This window comes from Hyperolius riggenbachi, chromosome 12 (assembly GCF_040937935.1).
Source record: "Hyperolius riggenbachi isolate aHypRig1 chromosome 12, aHypRig1.pri, whole genome shotgun sequence".
In the NCBI taxonomy this organism is placed as follows: Eukaryota; Metazoa; Chordata; class Amphibia; order Anura; family Hyperoliidae; genus Hyperolius; species Hyperolius riggenbachi.
This window is the reverse complement of record NC_090657.1, coordinates 183,821,917-183,847,996: the sequence shown is the minus strand read 5'-3', so window position 1 is coordinate 183,847,996 and position 26,080 is coordinate 183,821,917. Positions and strand designations below refer to the sequence as shown.

The following is a 26,080-nucleotide window of genomic DNA, read 5'->3' as shown; positions in this document are numbered from 1 at the left end:
AGTATTGATGTTTCTGCATAATTCTGTATCATCTGTGAAGATAGCTACATTACTTTGTATTCTATCTACTGAATCATAAATAAATACCTTGGAAAGAATTGGACCTAGTACTGACCCCTGTGGGGCAGCATTGCTAACGTAAATTTTTAATCAATTTGAAATTATTAGGATTTTGCTGACCATCCACAGATTTAAATTGTCATGGTAGGAGAAAGAAGAAAAACATTGAAATAATTTACAAAGAGGTCTCCAGTCAATGGATAGGCTGCATTGCCCGTGTTGTTTCTGGTCTCTGTCACTGATGTCACTAGGCATTAGAGAGGGGGGGGGGATAAGGTTAGGTGGGGGTTGGCAGGGGTTCTGCTAGCTCCAAAAATCAGTAGCACGTGCCACTGATCTATTCTGGGGTGCTTCAGATGCCCTCCAGGCAGAGTAGAGGCACCACATCACCCAGCATGGCGCCACACAGTACCCTGCATGCCCCACAGAGGCACCCAGCATGGCACCACAGCACCCAGCATGGCATTACAGCACCCAGTACGCTCCATAGAGGCACCATAGCACCCAGCATGGCACCACAGCAATAAGGGGCATGGTGGGTGCTATGGTGCCTTCATGTCGGCATATTGGGTGCTGTGATGCCATGCTAAGTGCTGTGATGCCTTTATGCAGAGAGCAGTGGCTCTTCTATAGGGGCATGATGGGAGTATTGGTTACTCAATGGGAGGCCACTAGAAGGTCAGGGAATGCTATAGGGGAACTGCTCGATAATAATAATAATTGCAGTATTTGTATAGCGCCTTTCTCCTGTCGGACTCAAAGCACTTGCGAGGCAGCCACTAGAGCGCACTCAGTAGGCAGTAGCAGTGTTAAGGAGACTTGCACGAAAAACTCCTCCTTACTGAATAGGTGCTTACTTACTGAACAGGCAGAGCCGAGATTTGAACCCTGGTCTCCTGTGTCAGAGGCAGAGCCCTTAACCATTTCACTATCCAGCCACTGCGCAGCAGGCCAGGTCACTCAACAGAAAGCCAGACCAGCCAGCACAGAAGCCAGATAACTCTGCCTAGTAATGCTTAAGTGACACTGATTATTTATGTGATATGCTGCATTCTTTATTATTATTTTTTTTTTTTGTATTAATGAAGAGGGGGTCCTCATCTAACATTTTTCTGGGTAGGCCTACTCAGACCACTGTTAAGTTCATGTAAATTTGGCTCCCCCCATGACCACACCCACATTCCAGTGCATGGCCACACCCATTTTTGACTGGAGGGCCCAAAAGTGCCCCGGATCTCTTAGGATCCTGGCAACGCCCCTGGGGGGAGGTTAAGGTTAGGCAACAGGTAGAGTGTTTGTGCTGGAGGGGACGGTTAGGGATAGGCGTCAGAAAGGGTGTCTGGGCAGTGGGGAAGTAGTTAGGGTTAGGTGTCTGGGGGAGGGTTCTGTGCGAGAGTAGGATTAGATTTTGCTATAGTAAAATATCTGTATTTTATACCGATATTTTACGATGCTTGTTTACACTAGTAAAATATCAATAAATTCACCAATATTCTACTTGTGATGATCCGCTCAGCTGGCTGCACAGGCAGACAGCTTTTTGTCCATTCCTCTAGTCTGTGGGCTGCAGGTCTCTGGAACAGAGACCTGTTTTTCCATTGCAAGTTTCTGTTCTGTTCTCTTGCTGGGGAATTTGCATACATTCGTTATGCAAATCCCCTACCTGCCTTCTTTGATGACTGGCACTATAAGAGCTTTATGTTTCCCAGAATGCTTCGCTGGTCATTTCCCTTCCATGCTCAGTTCCTGATGGACACTGCTGGAGTGTCAGCCATTGCTATCTAGTATAGTTAATTCCTGGGGGTTGCTTTAGGCTCCCCTTCTAGCCCAGTCAGGTTGTATTATCTGTATTGCCTGTTCTGTCTTGTCTTGCCTGTTTGCCATTGTCCTGTCCCTATGGTGGTTGACAGGAAATGGTTCTGATCTATGTTCTTGGAGTATAGCTGGTGCAGAAGTTGCTACCAGCTATCTCTTCTGTTCTGTCTTCTGGGATCGCGCTAGCTACTTTGTGCTAGCGCTGGGGATCCTTCTGTTCTGTCTCCTGGGATCGCGCTAGCTACTTTGTGCGAGCGCTGGGGATCCTTCTGTTCTGTCTTGTCGGTCGTGATTGCGCTGTCACCAGCGGCGGTTGATAGCGAATCGTTCTGTCTTGCTGAGATCGCACTAGCCGCTAGCGTTAGCGGCTGTGGATCTTTCGGTTCTGTGTTCCTGCTTGGATCACACTTGCTCTGGCGGAAGAGCGGTGGATCCTTCCTGCCTAGTTCTTGTTTTTCGTGTGTCTGTCTTGTCCGCTGCGCTTGCTACAGGCTCGGTGAGGTAACCGTTAAGCAAGCGCTCGCGTCCCCTGTTTCATTTGTCTGTTTATGGTTAGTTAGGCGTGCTTGTCTCTATTGTGCTTATCACGTGGGGATCGCGCATAACCGCGTGCACTGTTGTGAATGAGTGCGGTGTTCGCGGTTAGCTAGCGTTGTTATTTTCTATATCTCCTTATTGTATTTGCTGTGCCTTTGCTACCCTCGTATTCTATTCTGTTCTGCCTTGTGTCACGTCTCGCGATCGCACCTCTCGCGATCGCGTTCCTATTTCGTATCTGCTGTTGCGCGGTCGCGGAGTGGCGACTGGATTGGCGCACACACATACAACCTATCCCTTTTGCTCAATCTCATTCGCAATCGCCTCTCTTGGGATTGCGTTCTGCGCTTCGTACAATTCCTGTCTGGCACTTGTGGAGGTACAGAGGATTGGTTCCTCTGCACTCCCCAGCGCCATCTGCCGACAGGAATTTCCCTCTACAGGTGCGTAGCACCTTTTGCTGGGTTCCTGCAAATTATACGCTTGTGGAGGATCTCCGCCGTGTCAGCGCACGCGTTGTGCGCTGATCACGGGGAAAGTTCCACAATCGTGACAGAATGACCAGCCCAACCCAAAACCCCAGTGTAGACGGAATTTCCGATTTGTACGATTTTGTCGAATATGGCTCTTGTACTTTTAAGAGATTTAAAAAACTTGAACCTGAATCAGCAGACGAATTTTTGTCTGAGTGTACGAAACTGTTAGCGAACCCTGAATTCCAATGCACCCCAGTGTCTACCTGGGCCCCCCAAATGGTCTACATTCTGTTGGGGAGCGAAATGTCAATGTGGGGTTATGATGTGTTAAATCATACCACCCTGAGTCAAAGACCCCTGGAATTCTTGGCCTTTTTAATTCACAATTGGCTGAGATTACCTCAATTACCATACCCCCTTAATGAGTTGTTGTCAGCAGCTCAATCAGCTGTTCCATCTACTCTTTCATCCACAAAGCAGCCATCCAAAGCCTCTAAGTCTAAACGTAAAAGATCTAGGAAGGCTTCCCAGCGGAAAGATCCGTTGCCCCTAGCAACCACAAATAAAGAGGTTATTTCTGTCAAGTCTGAAATGGGCAAAACCATGCAGTATGATAATGATGTTTATAATGCATCTGCTGATCAGTTTCCAGGTTTTTTGCCCCAATCCAAAGCTTATGTGGATCCTGCTATAGGTAGGATCGCACACTACATTAAAGCAGTTAAAAAATCTGTTCTTGTTCCTGAACTCCACCCCTATGGAGATTATTTGGATACTGGCCTGTTTGAACCCCCATTTGCTTCCTGGGATATTGGGGCCTTGCTGGAAGAATTCGATTTTGATTGGAAAGCCTTTTGCGATTTTTACATCGCAAAAAGCGAAGATGTCTTGAATGCTTGTCTCGATTCTATGTACCTTCTGATTGATTCCGATGAATGTGACAAGGATGATGTGGATCTGGTGATCTATGTATGGCAAACGATTTTGCATGAGTTGCACACACACCAACCAATTGATTCCAATAAAGAGACATCGTTGTCGGATGATTGTTCCTGCCTTTCTGGGGTAAAGCATGAGAGTCTTGACTTTGTGCAATCTGAAATGAATGACAGTGTGCAGTTTGAATCTGTGCGATCTGATGCCTGTTTCTCGGATGTTCCTGCAGATTGTGATCGGCATGAGTCTGCCGGTTTCCTCAAGGATGTGTGGGATCCTTTGTCATTTAGAAACAGATCTTTGAGATCTTCCGTCTGTGACCCTGCTATGGGGAAAATTTCTCGACTATGCAGCGTCAAAAGTAAAATTATTATGCCTAATAAAGTTTATCCTGTTGATGTCGCCATTTCTTCTGCAAATGAGTTTCTGTCTCACCCTGTTCACACCTGTGCAGGCCTGTTGCCTGATGACAGTTGCTCCAGTGTTTCTGTCCTAGATGCCTTGCAGTCTGCTCCGCAGATCGCGGAAGTTTGCGATATGGAAGCGTCAGTTTCGCAACCTAAAGCGATCTTGGATCCGCAAATTTTGCGCTCTGACTCCTCGGATTCGACATTGTTAGCCGAATCTAAGAATGAGACAGCGCTTCGGTTTTGCGAATCTGATGCTGAAGCTTCTTTGCCTTGTCCAGAGAAGCTTTCTCTGAACCTGCCCTGTACCATGAATGAAGGCATGATGTCCACTTGCATTGACATTTGCGAGTCTGATTCTGAAGAAAGTATTGACTCTCCACCCAGTACTCTGGATGAGTCAATATTGCCTTGTACAATATCTCCTGCCCTGCCCCTAGAGGCTCGCCTAGGTATTGCTGCTATTTTTACCTGTCTTTCTGCAGTTTTGGAATTGCAAGCTAGTTTGACTACTACGCAGAGTTCTGGGTGCAGTGAGATTAAAGTTAGGGAGTCAGTGTGTGGTCCAGTGAATATTCCTGTACGTTCCACTCATGATGATGAAATTCAGTCTCAGTTTATGGTGGAACCTTCCCTGGGACATCTGCCCTGTTCTCAAAATAAAGTTCCAGTTTTGCCCTGTAACATGGATAGTACAGAATCCTTCTTAGACAACTTGAAAAATGATGTTCCTGAGGGTTAGTTCGATGATCTAAAGGTCTCCGAGTTCCTCCCAAGGGGTGCAGAACTTGTGGGAGATGTCTCCTGCCCCCCAGGTCCTTCTGAGGTGTTGCCCACTTCAATAGGCATTGCTGCCTTGCTGACTACTTTTGCAGCTCTTGTGGAGCTTCATTCATGTGTAGTCAATGATGATATTACAGTTACAGAAAATTCTGAATTTGAATCCGAGTCTTCTTTTGAAAGACCAGTACCTGTGATCTTTACTCGTGATGATTTTCTGCCCGGTACTGGTTTTGGTCTTGTCGTGTCGGACTCTGAGGTTGGCAGTTCCCCGACATGTCCTGAGGTTTCTCTTGTACTAGTGTACCCCGATGTGCTCTGTGACCCAGAAAGCCCAAGTGTGCCTCGGTTACCAGCGTACTCAGATGCTTCCTCTGTGGAGACATGTTCTGATATAGCCTGCCTGCTTGCATGCCCAGAAGTGGTCCCTGAAAGTCCTGATCTTGATGGGTGTCCTGCTAATTTTGAGTCTGGAATGATCATAGGTTCCATAGGGGTTCTTGGTGGTTCTCCATGTGAGCCTGGTGAGCGTTCTGGCTTCTTGGGATCTCTGCGGAGCTTCAAGGCGTTCTGGGAGATTCCGGGAAAAGTTTTGCTTGGTGCCCTGAATGCGATCAGCAATGGCTTTGGTGTTGTAAGGGACACTTCGAACAGGTATTGCGGCAGGTTTGGTATTCTTGGACGCTCCTTGGAAGGTGGTGGGTATTGTCTGGAGGGTGTCGATGGCTTCTTCTCTGGTGTCCACAGTCCTGATGGGTGTTGCGCTGAGACTTGCAGTGCTGATGGGCATGTTTCGGTGGCTTCTGCTTCTGATGAGGTCGGTTTCGGATGGACTGACTCTGGAATTGGGCCTTGTCGGGCTGTCCTGACCTTCATGAGTCTTCAGTTAGAGTTTTGTGATGTTACCAGTCTTGAGGGATGTCTGGAATCCATCCCTAGAAGGGGGGGTACTGTGATGATCCGCTCAGCTGGCTGCACAGGCAGACAGCTTTTTGTCCATTCCTCTAGTCTGTGGGCTGCAGGTCTCTGGAACAGAGACCTGTTTTTCCATTGCAAGTTTCTGTTCTGTTCTCTTGCTGGGGAATTTGCATACATTCGTTATGCAAATCCCCTACCTGCCTTCTTTGATGACTGGCACTATAAGAGCTTTATGTTTCCCAGAATGCTTCGCTGGTCATTTCCCTTCCATGCTCAGTTCCTGATGGACACTGCTGGAGTGTCAGCCATTGCTATCTAGTATAGTTAATTCCTGGGGGTTGCTTTAGGCTCCCCTTCTAGCCCAGTCAGGTTGTATTATCTGTATTGCCTGTTCTGTCTTGTCTTGCCTGTTTGCCATTGTCCTGTCCCTATGGTGGTTGACAGGAAATGGTTCTGATCTATGTTCTTGGAGTATAGCTGGTGCAGAAGTTGCTACCAGCTATCTCTTCTGTTCTGTCTTCTGGGATCGCGCTAGCTACTTTGTGCTAGCGCTGGGGATCCTTCTGTTCTGTCTCCTGGGATCGCGCTAGCTACTTTGTGCGAGCGCTGGGGATCCTTCTGTTCTGTCTTGTCGGTCGTGATTGCGCTGTCACCAGCGGCGGTTGATAGCGAATCGTTCTGTCTTGCTGAGATCGCACTAGCCGCTAGCGTTAGCGGCTGTGGATCTTTCGGTTCTGTGTTCCTGCTTGGATCACACTTGCTCTGGCGGAAGAGCGGTGGATCCTTCCTGCCTAGTTCTTGTTTTTCGTGTGTCTGTCTTGTCCGCTGCGCTTGCTACAGGCTCGGTGAGGTAACCGTTAAGCAAGCGCTCGCGTCCCCTGTTTCATTTGTCTGTTTATGGTTAGTTAGGCGTGCTTGTCTCTATTGTGCTTATCACGTGGGGATCGCGCATAACCGCGTGCACTGTTGCGAATGAGTGCGGTGTTCGCGGTTAGCTAGCGTTGTTATTTTCTATATCTCCTTATTGTATTTGCTGTGCCTTTGCTACCCTCGTATTCTATTCTGTTCTGCCTTGTGTCACGTCTCGCGATCGCACCTCTCGCGATCGCGTTCCTATTTCGTATCTGCTGTTGCGCGGTCGCGGAGTGGCGACTGGATTGGCGCACACACATACAACCTATCCCTTTTGCTCAATCTCATTCGCAATCGCCTCTCTTGCGATTGCGTTCTGCGCTTCGTACAATTCCTGTCTGGCACTTGTGGAGGTACAGAGGATTGGTTCCTCTGCACTCCCCAGCGCCATCTGCCGACAGGAATTTCCCTCTACAGGTGCGTAGCACCTTTTGCTGGGTTCCTGCAAATTATACGCTTGTGGAGGATCTCCGCCGTGTCAGCGCACGCGTTGTGCGCTGATCACGGGGAAAGTTCCACAATCGTGACACTACTATCGGCTTTCCCGGGCGCTCACATTTCCAGACGCCTTTTTATTACGTGCAGAGCGGTGGCGTAGTGCTTAGCACTCTCGCCTTGCAGCGCTGGGTCCCTGGTCCGAATCCCAGCCAGGTCAAGGCGTTTGTATGCCCTTCCTGTGTCTGGGTGAATTTCCTCCAGGCACTTCGGTTTCCTCCCACATGACAAGAACATATAGATAAGTTAATTGGCTTTCCCCTAAATTGTCTCTAGACTACGATACATACATACACATGTGATAATGGTAGGGATTAAATTGTGAGCCCCTCTGAAGGACAGTTAGTGACAAGACAATATATTCTGTACAGTGCTGCACAATATGTTGGTGCTATATAAATACTTAAATAAATAAATATTATGTGCGCACCTAGGTATTCCTTTGTCTCAGAGATGTCATTGGTCTATGTTAATTGGATAGGCTGCGCTCTCAGTCAGTGTTGTAACTGCCCTCCATGCCCCACCCCCCCAACAACACTTCTATAGGCCCATCTCACAAGAGTCATAAAACAAGTGTGGTCATCACTACCTTCACGCCCGTGTAGCCACAAAAACACCTGGTCTGATGGTTCCCTGGATAGATGGGATGGAAGGTTGGTGGCAGGAAATTTGGTGCTAGCGGCAAAAGTTTGGGCCCGCCATAGGCGCCCATAGTTTGGCCCGAGCTATTGAGGGGACATTTGGGCTCCTGTGGCACACGATAAATAGCAAGCACCAGGTCCGGCACCTGATGTGTATCAAGTGCCGTGGGCGACCAAATTACCCCTCAAAGCCACCATTTCAATGGTTGCCTATGACGGTGCCTGAAAAATTACGTTTTTGGAATTATTTTTTTTTTTTGCGGTGATTGGCAGTGGGGGGTGGTTAAAGTAGGGTAGGGTTGTAGGGTGCAGTTTAAGGTCAGGCGTCAGGTAGGGGGTTTTTGCAGGGGGGAGGGGGGTTAGGGTTAGACATCAGAAAGGGTGTTTGTGTGGGGGAGGGGTTTAGGGTTAAGCATCTGGGCAGAGGGTCCTGCGTGAGAGTAAGGTTAGCTTTAGCTATAGTAAAATATCAGTGTTTAATTTCGATATTTTACGTTCCTTTACACTTTAATAGTAGAATGGCGATAAACGTACCAATATGCTATTATTGTCTTTCCTGGGCACCCAGATCTCCAGGCCCTCTTTTATGACGTACGCGGGAAGGTTAGTAGTATGGGGCCCCCCAAAGCTCTAGGCCACCCTGTGGTCGCATGGTCTGCTGCCCTATAGTTCTGCCCCTGTACGGGCGCAGCTAAGCTTTTGGTGGCCCCAAGCAGTCCATAACTTGAGGCCCCCATCCATGAAACAAGCGGCGTGCAAAACCACGGTGAAAAAATGGGCAGCCCCACCACAAAACAAATGGTAAAAATTGGTGTGGCCAATACATGGGGTGGGAGGGGCCAAATACTAGCAGTTTCTAGGCTAAATTTCACCCCTGGCGAGGGCATAAAATGCACCTCTCCCTCCACGTGGAGACAGGTATAGGTGCCCCCACTATAGCTAGCCCGTATAGTTGCCTCCAGTATAGGTTAGATAGGTAGGTGCACGCAGTATAAGTTAAATAGGTAGGTACCCCTCAGTATAGGTTAGATAAGTAGATGCCCCGAGTATAGTTTAGGTAAATAGGTGCATGCACGCAGTATAGGTTAGATAGGTAGATGCCCCCAGTATAGATTAGATAAGTAGGTACCCCTCAGTATAGGTTAGATAGGTAGATGCCCCCAGTATAGATTAGATAGGTAGGTACCACTCAGTCTAGGTTAGATAGATAAGTGCACGCAGTGTAGGTTAGATAGGTAGGTACCCCTCAGTATAGGTTAGATAGGTAGATGCCCCCAGTATAGTTTAGATAGGTAGATACCCCTCAGTCTAGGTTAGATAGTAGGTAGGTTTCTACAGGCAGCATAGGGCCGGGGGGAGCGGGCAAAGAGAAGTTTCCACTCACCTGGCTTCCTGCGCACACAGCCTCTACCTTCTTCCTGTCCCAGCGTGCGGCGTCTGTCGCATCGGTAAGAGCTCCCCCTGTTATGATATGCGGTTACGTCATCACAGGGGGCGAGGCCCCCCTTCTTGTGAGGCCCCAAGCGGGGGCGGGGCTCGTCTGCATGCTGGCGGCACCCCTGCGGCCCCTGCTCTCAGTGATGTCACTAGATGGGTTGTGCTCTCAGTGATGTCACTGCATGGGTTGTGCTCTCAGTGATGGTACTGCTCTGTAATAATGAGGCTGTACACAATGAACCCAGCTACTGCACAGCTGCACCCACGGTGGATTACTGCAATCAGGAAAAAGCTTCTGCTGTTTGTTTATACAGTTGAAGGGAGTGCAGTACATTAGTGTAGGCTTTATCTGCTTGCGAAAACACGATTAACCACATGGTGACCTTGCACATTTGTTTATGGGATAAAGATTAGCTGACGATTTTGGTTTTACAATCGGGTGAGGAGTTCAAGAGAAAGTTTATTTTTATTTTTTTTTTCTTCATCTGTTGCTGATAATGCAGGGAAAATAGAAAGTTTACACATAGGTGATAGATAACAGCGAGTTCACTTTCACTGACCGTCATCCAAGCCATAAACATCACCGCAGTGACCTTCAGGGGCGGAAGGTTCAGCTTGCAGCAGTAACTACTAGATTTAATTTCTTAAAGAGAACCCGAGGTGTGTTTAAAGAATGTCATCTGCATACAGAGGCTGGATCTGCCTATACAGCCCAGCCTCTGTTTGCTATCCCAAACCCCCCTAAGGTCCCCCTGCACTCTGCAATCCCTCATAAATCACAGCCACGCTGCTGACAAACAGCTTGTCAGAGCTGGCTGTGTTTATCTCTATAATATCAGTCTGCTGCTCTCCCCGCCTCCTGCAGAACTCCAGTCACCGCCTGCATCCCTTCCCTCCCTGCTGATTGGAGGGAAGGGATGGGGGCAGGGACCGGAGCTATGCAGGAGGCGGGGGAGCAGCTGAGACTGACACTACAGATGTAAACACAGCCTCAGAGCATGGCTGTGATTTATGAGGGATTGCAGAGTGCAGGGGGACCTTAGTGGGGTTTGGGATAGCAACAGAGGCTGGGCTGGATAGGCAGATCCAGCCTCTGTATGCAGATAATATTCTTCAAACCCACCTCGGGTTCTCTTTTTAACACGTACCTGTAACTTAAAAAGTTAGATACTTACCTCAGCAGGGCTGGCCTTAGGCATGTGCCATCTGTGCCTGTGCATAGGGCCACTGTTGTGTCTGATTGCACTGCCTGTTAATTTGCGCTGCCCCGCATGCGCAGTAGGAGACTGTGCGGCCACATTTCCTATTTAATTATGCTGCTGGTGGTAAAATACTAAATATCTCCGCTTCCACATATCCTACACTCCCCAAATTTTCAGGGTAGGGAGGAGACCCCCTGAACGACCTCTATACCAAATTGCAGCCCCCGAGTCCCGCTGGTCCTGAGATAGGTTTCTGTAATCTATCTCCTGAACCAGCGGGGCTCGGGGGCTGCAATTTGGCACATAGGTCGTTCGGGAGGTCTCCTCCCTACCCTGAAAATTTGGGGAGAGTAGGATGTGTGGAAGCAGAGATATTTAGTATTATACCACCAGCAGCATCATTAACTTCACACTGAGCATGCGTGTTACTCAGTGTGGAAGGGATCTTCCGGGCAGCACAATCAGACTTTACACCACCATTCTTGGTCGAGGGGGAACCACATGCACTCACCGAGGGACGACCAGGTCACTATGGCTGCATACGCCACTGCCAGTGCCTCAAGCCACTGCAGCACAGTAGGTGACAGTGACACCGCGTCCGTGTGCTGTGCCAGCACCTGCATGCGTCATTGTCTGCAGCCTAGTTGTGGGAGGTTCTGCCCATCAGCCCCTCCCCCGGCAGCATGGAGAATGGAAGCCACAGGCTGAGGCAGTGGGGCGGAGGCAAAACGCAGTGGCAAATTTCTGCAAAAGTTAAACGTTTGTGTCATGAGCACGAGGCATTGTCCAGCGACGGATGTGGCCACTTACTGTACATAAGACACCATATTGACATTGGTGGGCGAAGGGGCCACTGATTCTTTCTCTGCCCAGGACCACCATGAGCCTAGAGCCACCCCTGATGGCCCAGAGGCTTCCATGGTTCTCTTACATCCCTCTTGCGCTGCGCTGGGAACCCCCAAAAAATCTTCAACATTATAGCCGAAGATTGTTCATGGCCACGCTCCCCTCTAGAAATGAGCGTGGCCACAGGGCACAGGTGCAAAGTACAGCCCACGCCTGCGCAGTAGCTCAGGGCTACTCCTGACTTTTTCCTCCAAGTACGAGCATCTCTTTGCTACTGCGCAGGTGCTAATCCCCTGGTGTATGCATCGGGCTTATATACGGAGGGCTCGCAAAGGATTGGGGAAGCAGAGGCTGGAGGTGGATCCAGAGGCTTACTCCTACTGAGATAAGTATCTATCCTTTTTTGTTTTAAACAATACAGGTGTACTTTAAAGTGGACCTGTCACTAGAGAGAAATGAAGGCTGCCATCAGGAATACATTCTAAACAGTTACCTTAGGGACTCAACTTTTTTATTTGTCTGTCATGAAGGTATATTACTGTTCTGTTTACAAAAAAAAGGCTTGTAATTAGTGATATGGTATAAACAAACAGAAAACGGAAAAATACACCATTATGTCTAAATATAAAATTGTCACCATACATTGTATTAAGGACATAATTTAAATGTTGCAATAACTAGGACAAATGGGCAAATAAAATATGTGGGTTTTAGCACTTTTTATTTCTAAACTATAATGTCTGAAAACTGAAAAGTAATTACTTTTTCCTATTGTTTTCTTATTCCCTTTAACCACCTTACGACCGCCTAACGCCGATTGGCGGCCGCAAGGTGGCTCCCCCAGGAACGCCTAACGCCAACTGGCATCAAGTCCTGGGTGAGTATATTGCAGGGGATCACGCCCGGATGCGCACGCATCCCCGCTTGTGTAATTGCTGGCAGACTGTTAGATGGTGAAACCGCCGTTTATTTACATTGTACAGCACTGCGATCTCCTGCAGTGCTGTACGGGGACAGCTCTTCCACTGTGGCTCAAAAGATGATCGCCTCTCATAGGCTGATGCCTATGAGGGCCGATCACACCGATTGGCTCTCAGGGCAGAGGGAAACAGTGTTAAAAGAAAAAAAATAGACAATTTTTTTTTTTTAAAGGAACAATAACATTACTTAAAAAAAAAAAATTCAGCAGCAATCAGATGGCCAACAGAAAGCTCTGTTGGTGGCAAGAAAAGGGACAAAAGTAATTTGTGTGTTAAGTTGTACGTCCATGCAGCGAGCTGTTAAAGCTGCAGTGGCCTGAAGCCTGTGGTCCTCAACTGGTTAAAATGCATAGGAAATGAAATAATTCGTAGCAAAAAGTATCACCAAAAGAAAGCCTAGTTTGCCTCCTAAAAAATAATATATAGATCATTAGGGTGTGATAAGTAGCTATAAAGTTATTGGTGATTGGCGAATAAATGGGAAGAGCATGAAATGTGAAAAATGCTGTGGTTGGGGAAATAACCTGTGGTAGAGAAGTGATTTTAAAACACTACGTGCATTGTTTTTGCACTGGCACTTTGGTACGGAGCAGTGCTTTTCAGCGCTGCTAGATTTGGGCACAGCTGGCGCCTCCATAGACTACAATAGGAATCACTCCTATTGCAGCGCTCAGTGAGTAGCGTCGGGTCCGTCAGAAGACGGAGCCGAGGTTGCTTAAAAAACACAATAATTCGGCCTCCAGCAATCGCTGGAAGCCGAATTATTTCATTCCCCCATTATCCATGGCGGCCTGGAGGAGGAATAGTAATTAAAACGGCCCGGACTTGTGCAGAAGCAGGATCAGCCATATACCGGCTGTATCCTGCGCCCAAGTCTACCAGAGCCGATTTCAAATGTACTCCTTTGGTATGGTCCAGTTTATTGTTATCCCACATTTACTGAACTTGGGTTCATTCACTAAGGGGCTCAGTCTTGAACTCCTAGTTGTCAGGAACCGGCCCGCGGCACGCCTGCGTATACGATTCCCGACTGCGGGTTTGACCAGATCAAGCGGGGAGCAGCCTTATTCGAGCTAAAACAAGGCTGGGACCCCTCAAACACTTCCCACTGCCACCACTAGCGTTGCTAGACACGTCCCCTCCGCTGTCGAGGGCTAAACACGCAATCTGCGTTTTCGTATTTGGGTCAGCTTTGCGCTTAGGCTGAATATGAGAACGCCACGCACCCACACACACAGTACAGTTGTACAGTAACACAGCACAATCAGACAATGATTTGTAATGCAAGTTACACTGTCGTGCAGCAAACCCACTAACAGTCGTTCCGAACGATACTGTTAGACTTCCCACTCGGCTGTCGAGCGCAGAAGTGCCCCATACACACAATGCAATTACAATTTCATATGGTAGTGTTGCTCAAACATACAATTAGGCACGGACTTATACACAGCTACACTGCAGTCTCCTCTAGGCTATGAGGGTTAGTTTAGTATAGCAGAAGTCAAGCTTATTAAATAATAATTTAATATTCCAGGAAAAAGTGGAACAATGCAGAACAGACTATATACAGAAGATGTACAAAAATAAAAAAAAAGTTACAAAGATAAAAGTTACAAAAAGAAGAGGTTACAAAGATAAAAGTTACAAAAATAAGAGGTTACAAAGATACACACAAAGCGATTTTGCTTACCAAAATAAACGGGGAAATAAACGTACCAGCGTATCAATCTGGCATTGTTGCGGGGGGTACGCACTTCTGGTCAGGAACCAGGTTAGTTCTAGCCGTGTGAGCTACCTCCAAGAACTACGATTTGTGACGATCCCAGGCTGGGATTATATAGTCCCCTGGATGGCCTGAGGCCACTCACATGTCCATATCCAGGAATAATTCAATTTCCTACATAACGCGCGTCATATCCTTTCCTGTCTCAGTTCTCAGATCATCAAAAAGGACTTCCCCCACGGCAGGTGACAATTGATTAACGCTTCCTCAACATTCCCGCAGGTAAAAAGTCTATACATCAAAAGATTGTAGTGAGGCTTTTCAACATTGCATCAGGCTGTGCTATGTAAATTACCGAGTTTCCTGATAGCCAATGAAGTTGGCAGATTAAATAGGTAAGATTGTATCCTACCAGACATCAAAAGGCTTCCTCAACATTATTTCCTAGGTTAAAGTGTATTTTAGCACATACATGAAAGATTGCATTTTGGTTACAGGTCAGGTAGCAGTTTGCCTGTAATTGCCTGTAGACAGACGCAGACAATCACACCTGGGACAGCAGATCAAAAGTGACTGCTAGTGGCCTAATGAGCCGCTTCCTTGCCTATTGAAGGTGACTGGTCTTATTCACTGAAGACCTCTTTAGATGCAAATGTAGGTCTAGTGACCCACCCACACAAATACATGAACAGTCCATGAATCTAGCCTGCATATCTACACCTTTGACATACCACAGCAGATATAAAAATGGGAAAATGAAAATATATTACTGTATTATCCTTAACAGCATCAGCACCCCAATATATTCCTGACACTAGTGACTATAATTATTAATTCTACACATTGCTGGGCATATGAATTGATATTTCTGGTTATAGGAATCAAGGCAGAGTGAGAGTTTTAATGTGAAGAATTGAATAATCATGGAGGTATTATCATTGTATATCATGCTTTACTAAAGATTGTACTTCTATATTTTTTCAAACCTATACATTGAGTGGGGCTGCTTTTATGGGCTTCTTTTCCTTCACTACTGGCCCAGTATGGGTTAATATTAATCTGCATAATTGGGGCGGGACACTTATGTGCTATATAAGTTCACTGAGGCTTTCATTCTCTAGAGTCTAGACACTTGATGAAGGGGTAAGACCCTTCAATGTGAAGTGTGCATGTCTATTGATTGCTTCCTCTATATTCAGCAAGTAGTCTTTGGGTGGCCCTCTGAGCGAACAGTGTACCTGAGACGAATGCAGCAAATGGATTTATACTTACCTGGGGCTTCTTCCAGCCCCCTGCAGTCCATTTTCTCCCTCGATGTCCTGCTTGTCCCCTCCTTTGTGTCCGCCCTGTAAAGTCAAAGCAGTATTATCAACCAACCTAGGCAAGTGCTTGAGGCCTAGTCGGAGTCAAGGGGCCCACCTGCCACCTTCTTTGACCCCCAAAGGGGCCCCCAAATCTACTACCTTGCCTAGAGCCCCATTACATCTTAAAGAAGAGCTGTCAGCCATACTATCTCAGAAAAAAACACATATATAAGTATATAAATACTTGCTCTGCATACATAACATATGTATTGCACTGTCCACATTTTGATTTTAGTGATTTTTCTGTAGTAAAAAAAAAAAAAAGAGAAAATCCTTCTTAGGATTCTCCATTTTAACTGTGTTTATCTTGAAGCCAATCTTGATGCCGTTTCCTCCCTCACTCTCAGAGTTAGGATGGGTATTTTTGTAATCCCCTGAAGAGGCCTTTGTCCACCAGGGGGCAGCAGAGTCAGACAGCACTGATTTGCAAATGATGATTCTGTTAATTGGGTATAAGTATGGGTGGATTCCATTTCCTCTTGTTTACAGTGCCCGCTGGAGCAGGGACTGTGTGTACATCAGATTCACCTTTTCCCTAGAACCAATTAATTGCTCCTCCCTGAATTATGTGGCCCGGGGTGCTTTGTACGCCTGTTATATAGCACAATAATAACATGTCTAGCCTGGGATGCGGAGTGTGTATAATAACCAGGGATGAAGCTGACATTGCTTCACATGCTCTGCTCAGCTGCCACAGTGTAGTAGGCAGCAATAATAAATGCACAGGAGAAATGCTTCCATAATCCAAGCAGAGATGCTCCTATCCCTTATCTGTTGTAGCAGCAGCAAATAGAATACATTCATAATGTAAAGCCAGGGACACATGGACACACGTACAAGAACTGTCACCCAGGGTGGATCAGGATTCAAATCCTTGGACTACAGTTCAGGGACGAGGCTGTACAGATGTGTCGCTAGGCTACAGACTAGCCACATGCTATGGAGGGGGAAGGAGGGCCAATGGAAATGCAGAGCAGCACAGAGGGGGCCTAGCCACGTGTTCTGTTGCTATGGAGAGGGGAGGAAGGCCAGTGGAAATGCGGGGCAGCACAGAGAGAGCCTAGTCACGTGTTCTGTTGCTATGGAGGAGGGCCAATGGAAATGCAGGGCAGCACAGAAAGAGCCTAGCCACATGTTCTGTTGCTATGGAGGGGGGAAGAGGGCCAATGGAAATGAGGAGCAGTACAGAGGTGGCCTAGCTACGTGTTCTGTAGCTATGCAGGGGGGAGGAGGGCCAATGGAAATGGTGGGCAGTACAGAAAGAGCCTAGGCATGTGTCCTGTTGCTATGGAAGGGGCCAATGGAAATGTGGAGCAGCACAGAGGGGGCCCAGCCACAGGTTCTGTAGCTATGGAGAGGGGGGGGGGCAATGCAAATGAGGAGCAGCACAGAGGGGACCTAGCCACGTGTTCTGTTGCTATGGAGGGAGGAGGAGGGCCAATGGGAATGCTGACTGAGCAGCACAGAGACAGCCTAGCTACGTGTTCAGTTGTTATTGAGGGGGAGGAGGGCCAATGGAAATTTGGGGAAGCACAGAAAGAGCCTAGCCACACGTTCTGTTGCTATGGAGGGGGAGAAGGATCAATGGAAATGTAGCGCAGGGCAGAGGGGGTGAGGGAACAATGCTCTCGGCCAGTTCTTAGGTGAGTTTGTAAACTAAATCACCACTTGCTGCAGTGCAAAGCTTAAAGTCTTATGAAAAGCAGCACTTCTTATTTGCTCTAAAAGATTCTCTACAGCAAAAAAGGTACTACCAGAAACATCACTGGTAGCAGAACAGCATTCAAGCAGTTAACACAGCATTCTGGCCTTATCCGCAGATAACATTATCTTTTGTTTACCTTCCTTTGTCATCTTCAATTAGTAAACATTAGCAAAGTGCTGAAATGGAGCTCTCTCTGCTTCTAGTATGTGTGCAGCTGAGAAGTGATCAGTAGATATAAATTCAGCAGCTATGCAAGTAAATGCAATGGCAGCTTTCAGAGACAGTAAACTGTGCTTTTGGAACTTGTAATTTGTAAACAGACAATTTAACTTGCACACAAAAGCCCTGTATGGGTAATAAAAAGAGGAAAACACATGTTATTGAATGTAATTTTGGATTTTTATCCCACTTTAAGGGGTTTCACACACGGTGAACTCTGGCAAAAACCCAGCTTGTGTAGAAGTGTCAAATTTAGAGATTTAAATAAAATTCATAATTAAAAAAGTGCATTATTTTATTGTTAATGTGGAACTGTAGATAGGATTAAAATAAACTGTTTCATTTACCTGGGGCTTCTGCAAGCCCTCAGAAGCTGTCCTGTCACGCGCCGGTCCTCCATGAGCCTCCATTCTCTCGCCCCCGCTTCTTTCCGATCCTCGACTAGTCGAGGCCAGCGCAGCCCTGCCAAGCGTATCCTTTCCATGCAGTTTCTGTCTGCAATTGCGCTATTGTGGACTGGAATGCGAAGAAAGGATATGCGTGGCCAGAGATGCGCAGGCGCAGTGGCCCGGCCGCGAAACCGGATACAGCTGGCGGTGGGAGAACGGAGGCTCGTGGAGGACCGGCGCTCGACCGGAGGCTGCTGGGGCCCCAGGTAAGTGAAACAGTTTATTTTAATCCTATCTACAGTTTCACTTTAATTACCACATTTTTGTTATCTCCTGTAAGTACCTGCCATTATTTTTACATCACATACAATCACATGTAGTGTACATGTAGTTGTAGTTTAGTTTGAGAGGCGTTTGCAGGCATTTGGAATTTTTCTGCAAAAAGCAGTATTTTACGCACTTATTCCGCATTTTTAACGCAATGTTACCACACTCTTTTGCCAATCATTACTCACACTCTGTAAAATTTTTGTGAATTTGGAAAATAATAAATGGTAAAAACCAATGGTAGTCATTTTCAGAAATACATTTTGTTATTGCACATGGTATTTTAGAGGCCAATGTACTAGAAGGCGGGGCTGTGTGAACTCGGGAAACCCAGCAAGTAGTTTTAACTATATTTGCACCGGACACAAAAGGCAAAAAATAAATAAAACACAAATCAGAAGCGCTGTACAATCGCTGGCAGTATTGTAACGATTGGTGTAGCAAAACAGGAGTCTGGTTATTGTGTGATCTGCAGTATCACCAATAATCCAGACACTATACCTGATTATGTGGTGATCTGCAGAATCACCAATAATACAAGTATAGCAAACAAGGTAATTGCAAAAGTGTATAGTGCTTGGGGCAACTGTAATACTGATCAGTTTGGTAAAACCTCACCAGAGGAGCTGGTGGGTACTATCAGTAATGAACCTCACCAGTGACAAGAGCTCACTGGTGAGTGGAGAGGTCAGACAGATCGGATCGGCAACAGACAGGCAGATACAGTACAAAATCGGCAGGCAAGAGGATAGAGATATTCAGGCAGAGTCAGCAACAGAATCAGATGGGCTAAAGTACAGAATCGATAAGCGAAAGCAAAGTCAGAAGCGAGCCTGAGTCAAACACAGAATATCAAGCAATATAACAACAATGTTAGTAATAAATCCTAGTCTTGTGTGAAATCCCCGGTTTTCTCCCGGATCAAAGCACACCGGATCTATCTAAGGTCTGAGTGCTCACACGAAGCATTCGCAACAGCAGACAGATTGCAAGTGACTCCAGAAGGCTTAAGAAGCGGAGGAGACCCCTCGGCCACACCCAAACCCATCAGCCAATCGGAAACGCCGAGAGTCTCCTCTGAAGTCAGCCGACCGGCAAGTCAGCTGACGCGCCTCCTCCCCGCATAAAGGTCCTGTCTGTGCGCGCGCGCGTGACAAAGCCACCCTATGAGCCACTGACAATCCCATCCTCGGCGTTTTAGATGCCGGAGGAACGGGAGAAACGCCCGACAGAGAAACCGAAGCAGCTGCGGGGGTATCCTGACTGCCCGCAGCTGCATCTCCAGAGAATGTTACAAGTATATTGTACAGTGCTTTCAAGCGCCGGAAATCGATGTAGCAAATGCTAGCAAAAACTCTGAGCGTCTTTGCCAATCTGTGGTGGGCCCATGGCCTGGAGATTGAGGTTTATGGTTACAGGTGACACTGATTGTGTGTGTTTGTGCACCTTAAAGAGACTCAGAGCTAAGATATAAAAATAGATTTATACATACCTGGGGCTTCCTCCAGCCCCATCCGCTCAGATCGCTTCCACGCCGCTGTATGCAGCTTCAGGAACCGGGTGTAATGATGATCCGCTCAGCTGCCTGCGCAGGCAGGCAGCTTTTTGACCACTGTTCAGGTCTGCATTCTGCAGGTCTCTGGAAGAGAGACCTTTTGTCAGTTTTGCAGCTTGCTGCTGCTGAGGAATTTGCATACGTTTGTCATGCATTTTGCCTAGCCACATCCTTTGTAGGCTTGCTCTATATATACCATGTGATTCCACAGTACTTCCCTGGTCATAAGGGTTTGTCCTGTGAAACACTCCTGGAGTGTCAGCCATGCTTATTGTTTGAAGATTAGCTTAGAGTAATTCCGGGGACTGCACTAGGCATCCTTGCTAGAGCAGTCAGGATTGTATTATTTGTATTGCCTGTTCTGTCTCTCTTGCTGTACTTGGATCGCACTTGCTCTGGCGGAAAGAGCAGTGGATTCAGCTCGCTCTGTTTCTATACTTGGATCACACTTGCTCTGGCGGAAAGAGCAGGGGATCCTGCAAGCTCTGTTGCCTTACTTGGATCGCACTCGCTCTGGCGGAAAGAGCAGTGGATCGTATCTCTCACTTATTCCAGTTTTCGTGTATCTGTCTTGTCTGATACGAACGCTTGCTGGAGGCTCGGTGAGGTAACCGTTAAGCAAGCGCTCGCGTCCTATGTTTCATGTTTGTCTGTCGGTGGTTAGTTAGGCGTGCTTGTCTCTGTTGTGCTTAACACGCGGAGACCGCGCATAAACGCGTGCACTGTTGCGAATGAGCACGGTGTTCGCGTTTAGTTAGCGTTTGTTATTTTCATTATCTTCTCATTGTATGATTACTGTGCCTTTGCTACTTTCATGCCCTGTCTTGCTTAAGCCTTGTGTCACCTCTGGCAATCGCCTCTCTCGCGATTGCGTTCCTACTTCGTTTCTGCAGTTGTACGTGCACCGTCGCGGGTTGGCGACTAGATTGGGGCACATACATACATTCTGTCCCTGTGCTCATTCTCTTTCACAATCGCTCCTCTTGCGATTGCGTTCTCACTCGGTTTCCTTTGTTGTGTGTCCGCCGTCGCAGGTTGGCGGCTAGATTGGTGGACATACATACATTCCTCATCTGTGCTTATTCGGTCTTGTGTCGCTGTTAGCAATAGCCATCTCTGGCGATTGCCTTCTCACTTTATCTTCATGGTTGTGTGTTCATCGTCGCAGGGTGGCGACTAGATTGGTGGACACACATACCCTCTGTCGCTTTGATCTCTGTCTTTCAGGGCTATCTTGCCCTGCGTTTCTTCCCTTCGTACAATTCCTGTCTGAGGTCTGTGGCAGGGCAGAGGAGCTGTTCCTCTGCACTCCACAGCTCCACCTGCTGACAGGAATTTCCCTCTACAGGTGCGTTGCACCTTTTGCTGGGTTCCCTCAAATTATACGCTTGTGGAGGATTTCCGCAGTGTCAGCGCATGTCCTGTGTGCTGATCACGGAGAGAATTCCACAATCTTTACACCGGGTCCTTTCACTGCCGTCAGTCGGCTCCAGTCTATGCATGCGAAGTGCGCATTCTACTTATGTCTCCAGTGGCTGCCGGAGAGATACGCAAAGGGCGCACTTCTCGTGCACAGACTGGAGCCAACTGACGGCAGTGGTGGGTCCCGGTTCCCGAAGCTGCAGACAGCGGCTTGAGAGCGATCCGAGCGGATGGGGCTGGAGGAAGCCCCAGGTATGTATAAATCTTTTTTCATATCTCAGCTCTGGTACACTTTAAAGCGGAACGGAACTCAGAACTTCCTCTCTGCTCTAAAAGATAAGCAACAGCATATCCTTTCAAGAAAAACTTTTCTTTGTTACAGCTGATACAAATACTGCAATAAATCTGCTGTGTATCTACTTCCTGCTTTCATGGATGTTATTTTTTAACACCCTGTGCTTTCAAATTAGCCTCTCTGCCGGGGCAGCCAGCTGACACAGCTGAGGGATCAAATTACGACTTGTTACAACACAGATGAGGGTGGAATTAGACAGGCTAAACTCTCTAAATACCTACAGGGTGCATTTCTCTGTTTTCCTTCTGTCGTGTGGAAGAGGTCAGGTCCACTTTAACATCTGATCTATTAAGAAACTACAATGTTTGGCTAACTTTATTGCTGCGTACAAAGTGCTTTGAGTTCAAATTACTTTCTAACCTCACCCTGAGGTCCAACTAAATAATAAAGACATAGGGAAAATAGACTTCAAATGGCAGCTGCCCTGAAGTCAAAGGTCCGTGTACCCTAGCCTTAGTCCGCTGCTGACCCCTGAATCAGATAGCGGCAGGTACTGCACAGGCTAAACTCTCTGAACCCATCTTATTTGTGTTTGTGCAAGGAAAGCACAGAGAAGCCTAAGATGTGAATCATATTATATGAGTGTGACAGCTCATTTGTCAGAACAGGCTGTAGAGTTCATACATAGTTATACTCTGCTGTGTTTCCCACACATTGCACTGCTCCCCTTCCAAACCAAAGAATTCTATAAACATCACACAGCGTTCTCTAACCGCATAGCGGGTCAAGTGCCAGGTGTAATACTCTTTTGTATTTGCAAAAACAGTCTTTTATTAAAGGATTAGCTTTCTAGGGTACAACGTCCCTTTTGTCAGATCCATGGCTATGCTAACCTTCAAACCTTTCCATAACAACATACTGTGCCATTTAAAGTATTCCTGTACTCATGTTTATAGACCTGCAAAAAACAAAAAGCACCACCGCACAACTCACCTACTCCTGGATCCCTTTGCTGTATTTTCTGCCTCGTCGGCTCTCCCGTTCCGCTGCCTGTGCACGCTCCTGTCGCTGCCGTTAACCCACAGATCAATTAATGGGAATATAATTCCCATTCATCTATCTAAGTCCCCCGCAGAAACACAGACTTCCTCTTATCAGAGGCCGCATTAAAAAAAAAAGTTTCCTTCTTCTTTCTAGTTCCTGGAAGAGAGATCGATCACTTCCAGGACTTTTTGACTGGGGCCATCTTGTGGCCAAATAATAAAACTACACCCGCATCCATTTTTTATTAAATAAATACATTATTTTACATTTAAAATTAGCTGTTTACCTCCCAAATAACATTTTTAATTAAAAAAACAAAACCTAAATAGTTACCTAAGGGTCTGAACTTTTTAAATATGCATGTCAAAGGAGTATATTAATATATTTTTTTAATTATAGGCTTGTAAATAGTGATGGACGCAAATTGAAAAAATGCACCTTTATACTGTAACATTCTCTGGAGATGCAGCTGCGGGCAGTGGCGTAGCTAAGGAGCTGTGGGCCCCGATGCAAGTTTTACAATGGGGCCCCCCCCAAGCACTCTATATATAACAATTGATACGGCGCACCAAAACCTGCCAATGGCAACTACAGTGTCAGAGGTGCAAGAAGGGGATGGGGAGCAGTCTGTTAATGATAACCACTATTCAATGTATCTATAGAAGTGATTGTTATGAGCACAGGACCAATAGAGAGCTAATACTGTAGTTGAGGGAGGGCTTTTGGGACCCCTCTTGCCCAAGGGCACCGCTGCGGTCGCAACCTCTGCAACCCCTATTGCTACGCCCCTGGCTGCGGGCAGTCAAGATACCCCTGCAGCTGCTTCGGTTTCTCTGTCGGGCATTTCTCCCGTTCCTCCGGCGTCTAACATGCCGAGGATGGGATTGTCAGTGGCTCATAGGGTGGCTTTGTCACGCGCGCGTGCGCACAGACAGGACCTTTATGCAGGGAGGAGGTTTGTCAGCTGACCTGCCGGTCGGCTGACGTCAGAGCAGACTCTCGGCGTTTCCGATTGGCTGATGGGTATGGCGTGGCCGAGGGGTCTCCTCCGCTTCTTAAGCCTTCTGGAGTCACTTGCAATCTGTCTGCTGTTGCGAATGCTTCGTGTTGGCACTCAGACCTTAGATAGATCCGGTGTGCTTTGATCCAGGAGAAAACCGGGGATTTCACACAAGACTAGGATTTATTACTATACTGTTATATTGCTTGATATTCTGTGTTTGACTCAGGCTCGCTTCTGACTTCGCTTTCGCTTATCGATTCTGTACTTTAGCCCATCTGATTCTGTTGCTGACTCTGCCTGAATATCTCTATCCTCTTGCCTGCCGATTTTTTACTATATCTGCCTGTCTGTTGCCGATTCGATCTGTCTGACTTCTCCACTCACCAGTGAGCCCTTGTCACTGGTGAGGTTCATTACTGATAGTACCCACCAGCTCCTCTGGTGAGGTTTTACCAAACTGATCAGTATTACAGTTGCACCAAGCGCTATACACTTTTGCAATTACCTTGTTTGCTATACTTTTATTATTGGTTATTCTGCAGATCACCACAAAATTAGGTATAGTGTCTGGGTTATTGGTGATACTGCAGATCACGCAATAACCAGATTCCTGTTTTGCTACACCAATCACTACATATTCCCAAATAAAATATTGGCGCCATACATTGTGATAGGGGCATCATTTAAATGGTGTAATAAGCGGGACAAATGGGAAAATAAAATACATGAGTTTTAATTACGTTAGCATGTATTAATTTCAAACTATAATATCCAAAAACTGAGAAATAATGTTTTTTTTCCATTTCTTTCTTAATTTTTCTGTTAAAATGGATTTAGAATAAAATAATTCTTAGCAAAATGTACCACCCAAAGAAAGCCTAAATGGTGGCGGAAAAAGCAAGATATAGATCATTCAGTGTGATAAGTAGTGATAAAGGTATTGGCGAATGAATGGGATGTGAAAGTTGCTCGGATGCATAAAGTTAACAACACTGTAGGCTGAAGTGGTTAAACTGGTGCTTCCATGCCCTGCAGCTCAACATGTAAGTGCATCCTTCTTTTTATACTTATTAATTGGTTTATATAAATACTACACTATTGGCTCGTCTCATTTTTTGTTTTTGTTTGTTTTCCGGACCCCAGTGTTCTTGGAAGATCATCTGGTCTCTATCTCTCAATCAATCATTACATGGTACTCACAAAGATTGATCACCGTCACATCATTGCTTTTATTTAGCACTACTTTTTTTACCTGTTTTTTTAATATTCACCTGCTTAAGCGTCTCTAAAAATTTCCTTCAGCTGTATTGATTGTTCAGCGATTTGCTAATCTCAATTAACAATTTGCTAGTTTTAAAACACATAAGGGGCTTGATTCACAAAGCGGTGCTAACCTACTTAGCACGTCTAAAGTCTTTAGACGCACTAACTAGGGTGCTAAGTAGGTTAGCACCGGATTTCTCAATCAGATCGCGCACTAACTTTGCGCGCGCAAAGTTTTATGCGCGCAAAGTTTTATGCGCGCTAAGTCCCATAGGCTTTAATGGGCACTTCGCACGGAGCGCCCTGCGCGAAAAGCTTGTTTAGACGTGCTAAGGGGGTTTTCACAGGCGTGCTAACAGTTAGCACCGCTTTGTGAATCAAGCCCAAGATGTACATTGATGTACATTTCTTCCTGAGAAAATAACAATATCATTTCTACAGCGCTTTTCGGACTCAAAGCACTTCGGCTCACTCACATTCAGTAATTGGTAGTAGGATGAAGTACTAACACAGAGGATAAAAATTATATTTATGCAAATGCCAAACTGAACAGGTGGGTTTTCAGTCTGGATTTAAACACGTCCAGAGATGGAGCTGTCCTGATATGCTGAGGTAGTGGCTGGATGGTGTAATGGTTAAGGGCTCTGCCTCTGACACAGGAGACCTGGGTTCGAATCTCGGCACTGCCTGTTCAGTAAGCCAGCACCTATTCAGTAGGAGACCTTTAGGAAGTCTCCCTAACACTGCTACTGCCTATAGAGCGTGCCCTAGTGGCTGCTGCTCTGCTCTGGCGCTTTGAGTCCGCCAGGAGAAAAGCGCGATATAAAGGTTATTTGTCTTGTCTTGTCTAAGGAGTTCCATAACGTAGGAGCAGCATGACAGAAGGCTCTGGGACCAAACGTTTTCAGGTGGACTCTAATTATGACTAGATTATTAAAACCTTTGGATCTGAGAATGCGGGGATTGCTACGCAGCTGCAACATTTCTTTCATGTATCCAGGGCCCAGATTATGTAGTGATTTAAATGTCAGTATGCACTATCAATTATCATTTTCCTATGTTGCCCTCACTTGCAGTGAGCAGCAAAAAGCGGACATGTTTTGGACTAGTCCATCTCCTCATAAGGAATTCTCAGCATTTATTTTATTCTTTACAAATGAACTCCATATACCAGCCAGTCTCCTTACTCATTTGCACACTGTTTTAGCCATTGGATTGAGCAACTGCCATTTAGCAAGTGTTTTAAAAAAATAAATAAATAAAACATAGGACATAGGAGAGAATCTCCTATGAAGAGATTGTCTACTCTAAAACCTGTCAGATTTATCC

The 26,080-nt window shown here is 46.5% G+C and overlaps 1 protein-coding gene across 1 annotated transcript in view; it reads left to right on the top strand.

The window, feature by feature from the left end:
* The window catches only part of CYP24A1 (cytochrome P450 family 24 subfamily A member 1), a 146,178-nt gene that overhangs the window by 67,692 nt on the left and 52,406 nt on the right, over window positions 1–26,080 (top strand). The window lies entirely within an intron of this gene.